Genomic DNA, 6,000 nt, shown 5'->3' on the forward strand with positions numbered 1-6,000 from the left:
CCAATTTGAAACCAATAAAACCCAAGATAACTAAGAACTGATTGAAAACCTTGTATCAGGTACTGATATAGCTATAATATCTTTTAGGTGAAATTTTTTTAATCCATTTTTCCCCTGATGAATGCCATAAAAAATTGCAATACAAAAATTAAGAACTACAAGGAAAAAACCTCTGATATCTGCGGTCAGGAATGCATGTTTCAAGTGTAATTTTCATGTTGTTTCCGGAATGTTGGCTTACCCGTTGGCACTTTCCTTGCAGTAAATCTTGCAAACATCTGGCTAAAGTTGTTGTGAATTGATTTTGAAACACGCAATGATTGGGGATTCACATCCAGTGGCGATCATCAACGGTTTGTGCTCACGTTGCAAAAACAAAGTCACAGACCGAAACAGGCGCCATCTCAAATAGTGAAAATGATCCGATGAAAAATATGCCGCAGAAAAAACAAGAATTTTGGTTTTGTGAAAGTTGCTGCCGCGCAAAGAACAAAAACAGGATAATTCATAATTTTCAAATGAAGTAATGTTTTTTTTTCTACGGTCGCAGGTAAGTTAACTCGATATACTTCAGGCAACTGATTCTGCTCAGTAGAGTTTTCATAAAATTTAAGAAAACGTACTCAAAACGCATTTTTGCTGTTCCTGGTTTATAAATGTTACATAATGGTATAAATGGTATAAATGGTATTTACATAAAGGTATCAAATGGCAAAACTAACATGCTCATGGAACCAAAAACCAACAAGCATAGGATTTAAACTGAAGCATAGGAGCTGCTCTTCAACTGATGTTTACAATCAAAGTGTTATCCAAGGCACAGAAGCAGTGTTTTGTTGGAGTCTTTGAGATTACATTCAAATGGGAACTTATTGATAAAGCTGAGGGTGCAGCTGTTGACATTTCAGAAAAGTGAAATTTGGTCCACTAATTTCACAAAAAAGACATGAAGCAAAACCCTGCAAAATAAAGTTAAGTCAAAGGAATGTGAGAAGAGTTCTGTAACTCGACCAAAAAATTGATGAGAAACTTTGAAAGCTGAAACTTTGAAAGCTGATGAAAATCAAGGTAACCGAGAAAAAAATTGTGACGAAGCTGCAAATTGATTGGTGTCAAAATTGTTTTCTGCGAAATACAACCAAGAAACACAATCATGCTTATTTGCGCTGAAGTCATCTTTTTAATTGACCTCAAGTCCAGATTGGTTTATAAAAAGTGGGTCAAATAAAGTGTTCGGCAATTGAACACTTGAACTGGAGAACATAAAAAACGGACTCACCAGCAGATGTAAACCTTCAGCACTATAAATTTGGGGGAATTAGCGCAGGATTTTGTTGGAAACGAATAGATAGGTCATAAAATTACTGACAAAACACTGGAAAAAAGAAACCGGCTATGATGACTGGCAATTATTTTTTGACAGTAGAAAAACAAAACTGAAACTGTGGTAGTGCCAAAACAGTTCGTATTGGTCTAAAATGAAAATAAAGACTTAAATGAAGCATCACTTGCGCAGTTTTCATGTTCAAATTTTTAATTCAAGACTCCCATGTCCAGACTTAGTTCTTTTTATGATTTTCAGCATAAATCAACTTGTTTATTTCAGCTTTCGCTCAATTCCAAAAACCTTGTCATCAAATAATTTGAAAAGAAAATTTTGCCATTCCAAATCAAACTAGTTTTTAAAATTCCATAGAAATTTGGTAGAATTGATTGGTGCCTACAAGAGGACAAATTATTATGATGAGCTGTAGTTCCCATCCTTCATTGATAATGCGAAGAAATTAAGTCCAGAAGGAAAAGCAAACCTGTCTCAGTGAACAAGAAGGAGATGCAATCTCGGCAATTATCAATACTGTTTTGCAAGATAATGCTTTGCAAGAATTTATACTATTGTGGACCGTAATTCTCGCAAGTAGTAAAAAAAAAAAAATTTGCCATCAGTAAAACTTTTATGACAAGCATGCTACAAAAGAAGACGAGTATGTCTCATTGGCTAGTTGATGCGCTGAAAAGGAGTTTTTGCCATTCCAAATCAAACTAGTTGTTGAAAAATCCATAAAAATTTGGTAGAATGGATTGGTACCTACAGGAGGAAAAATTATTATGGTGAGCAGTGGTTCCTATCCTTCATTGATAATGCGAAAAGACAAATCCAAAAAGAAAAACAAACCTGTCTCAGTGAACAAGAATTAGATGCAATTTGGGCAATTATCAGCACTGTTTCGCTAGTTAATGCTTTAACGACTTTTTCTTTTGTGGACATAATTCTCGCAAGTAGTCAAAAGTAGATCAAAAATTTGCCATCAGTAAATTTTTTACGACAAGCATGCTAAAAAAGAAGACGAGTATGTCTCACAACCAAGAAAAACAGAACCATAAAAGCCCTACCCTACATGCAGATTAGTCTATTCACTGCAAAAAAGAATGAAGCTAACAAACAATTTTCCATGTTAATTGAATTTGGATTGGATTCAAGAAATTGACTCAAAACCTTAGTGACTCTAAATTTGTGGAAGTATTCAAAGTTTCATAAATACTACATTTTTGTTAGATTTGTTTTTTTAATTATTTTATTATTTTTTATTAAACTAACGTTTATTAATTTCTGCAGTAAAAGCTGGAAAAATTATTTTTTAAAGGTCAACAGTGAAGTTTAACTTAATTTTTTTGGTCAAAATAATTTCAAGTTTCAAGTGATTGTAGTGTTTTCATTGAAAAATAGAATTTGATGTTTGTATCAAAAACAAAGACTGAAAAAGTAGAAGAATCAGAACAGTAAGTTTTCTTACATTTTTTTTGCTGAACAGTCAGTTCAAGTTTCAATTGTTTTTAGAGTTTTAATTTATAAAATAGAATCAAAAAACGTATAAAATGTTATATTTCTTGAATTTTATCTACATATCAGAACGTTTTTTACGGTTAAGTCAAAGTTATGATGGATAATTTTCTTAAATTAACGAAAACTCAACCTATTTGTCTAACGGTTTCATTCTTTAGTGCTGTTCTGAATTTAACCTACAGTTTTTCCCTTCTAACTTTGAGACAGGGTTGGCTGCTTCAGTTTTCTCAAACAATCTACCGATTCAGCAAATTGAATTTGGGGGAATAAGCGCAGAGTTTTGTTGGCAACGTATAGATAGGTCATAAAACCTCTGACAAAACACTATAAAAAAGAAACAGGCTATGATGACTAGCATTTATTTTGAGAGTAAAAAATTGACACTGAAACTGTGGTAGTATCAAAACATTTTTATTTTTTCTTTCAATTCGCATTATTCTAAAAATAACTTATAATTAACAGAGTATCACTTACGCAGTTTTTTTGCTTAAGTTTTCAATTCAGGACTCGCATGTCCAGATTTAGTTCCTCTTATTGTTTTCAAGATGATTCAATTTGTTTATTTCAGCTGTTGCTCAATTTCAAATCCTTTTAACTATTTCATTTACTTGATCATTTGCTTTGTTTTTCAAAAACGCGCTGAAAAGACAATTTTGCCAGTCCAAATCAAACTGTTTTTTCAAAAATCCATTAGAATTAAGTAGAAATGATTGCTGCCTACAAGGGGACAAATTATTATGAGGGGCTGTGATTCCCATTTTCCATGGCTAATAAGATAGGACAAATCCAGAAAAAAAAACCTGTCACAGTGAACAAGAAGTAGATGCAATTTGGGCAATTATCAACACTGTTTCGCTAGATAATACTTTAACGACTTTTTCTTTTTGGGGAATATAATTCTCGCAAGTAGTGAAAAGAAGATCAAAAATTTGCCATCAGTAAAACTTTTACGACAAGCATGCTAAAAAAGAAGACGAGTATGTCTCACAACCAAGAAAAACAGAACCATAAAAGCCCTACCCTACATTCAGATTAGTCCTTCACTGCAAAAAAGAATGAAACTAACAAACAATTTTCCATGTTAATTGAACTTGGATTGGATTCAAGAAATTGACTCAAAACCTTAGTGACTCTAAAGTTGTGGAAGTATTCAAAGTTTCATAAATACTACATTTTTGTTAGATTTGTTTTTGTAATTATTTTATTATTTCTTTTTAAACTAACTTTTATTAATTTCTGCAGCAAAAGCTGAAACATTGATTTTTTAAAAGTCAACAGTGAAGTTTAATTTTAATTTTTTTGGTCAAAATAAGTTCAAGTTTCGAGTGATTGTAGTGTTTTCATTGAAAAATAGAATTTGATATTTGTATCGAAAACAAAGACTGAAAAAGTAGAAGAATCAAAACAGTAATTTTTCTTACATTTTTTTGCTGAACAGTCAGTTCAAGTTTCAATTGTTTTTACAGTTTTAATTTATAAAAATAGATTGAAAAAACTTATGAAATGCTATATTTCTTGAATTTTATCTACATATCAGAACCTTTTTTAGGGTTAAGTCAAAGTTATGATGGATAGTTTTCTTAAGCTAACGAAAACTCCACCTATTTTTCTAACGGTTTCATTCTTTAGTGCTGTTCTGAATTTAATCTACAGTTTTTCCCTTCTAACTTTGAGACAGGATTGGCTGCTTCAGTTTTCTCAAACAATCTACCGACTCAGCAAATTGAATTTGGGGGAATAAGCGCAGAGTTTTGTTGGCAACGTATAGATAGGTCATAAAACCTCTGACAAAACACTATAAAAAAGAAACAGGCTATGATGACTAGCATTTATTTTGAGAGTAAAAAATTGACACTGAAACTGTGGTAGTATCAAAACATTTTTATTTTTTCTTTCAGTTCGCATTATTCTAAAAAAAACTTATAATAAGGACAAATCCAGAAAAAAAAACAAACCTGTCTCAGTGAACAAGAAGTAGATGCAATTTGGGCAATTATCAACACTGTTTTGCTAGATAATGCTTTAACGACTTTTTCTTTTTGGGGAATATAATTCTCGCAAGTAGTGAAAAGAAGATCAAAATTTTGCCATCAGTAAAACTTTTATGACATGCATTCTACACAAGAAGACGAGTATGTCTCTCAATCAAGAAAAAAAAAACCAACAAAAACCCTACCCAACATTCAGATTAGTCTAATAATTGTAAAAAAGAAAGAAGCTAAAAAACAAATTTTCCAGGTTAATTCGACTTAGATTGGGTTCAGGAAACTGACTTAAACCCTAGAGACTCTAAAATTGTTGAGCTTTTTCATTTTTCATAAATATTACGTTTTTGCTAGATTTGTTTTTGTAGTTATTTTATAATTTTTTCCAAATTAATTTTAATTGATTTCCGCAATAAAAGCTGCGAAACTGATTTTTTAAAGGTCAACAGTAAAATTCATCTCAAATTTCATTGTAAAAATGAAAGTTCAAGTTTCAATGGGTTGTGGTGTTTATTGAAAAAATTGAACTTGATGTTTTCAGTAAAAAAATGAAAGTGTAGAAAAAACAGAACGGTAAGTGTTTTTCCTTTTTTTGCTTAAATGTTTCATTTCTTGATTTTTATCTACATAGAACTTTTTTTACGGTTTAGATAAAGGTATGATGGATAGTTTTCTTAAGTTAACAAAAACTCCAACATTCTGTCTAACGGTTTCGTTCTTTAGTGCTGATCTGAAATTAACCTACAGTTTTTCCCTTCTAACTTTGAGACATGAATGGCTGCTTCAATTTTCTCAAACAATCTACACCTTCAACAAAGTGAATTTGGAGAATAAGCGCAGACTTTTGTTGGGAACGTATAGATATGTCATAAAATCATTGACAAAAACACAAGAAAAAAGAAACCGATAAGGATGACTAGCACGTTTTTGAGAGTAGAAAGCTGACGTTGACACTTAAACTGTGATAGTGCCAAAAAAGTTTTAGTTTTTTTACGTTCGCATTATTCTTAAATAAAAGTTTATCTAAAAGAATATCACTTACGCAGTTTTCTTGTTTACATTTAAGGCTCTTGGGTTGAAGAAGGGTTATATGTTTGGACAAAATTGTTTATTCCAGATTTGATTGGTTTTAAAAGTTTTGCTCTGGCACAATAATGTTTCTTTAAAAACGAA

This window comes from Symsagittifera roscoffensis, chromosome 10 (genome assembly GCF_963678635.1).
Source record: "Symsagittifera roscoffensis chromosome 10, txSymRosc1.1, whole genome shotgun sequence".
NCBI classification, from domain to species: Eukaryota; Metazoa; Xenacoelomorpha; order Acoela; family Convolutidae; genus Symsagittifera; species Symsagittifera roscoffensis.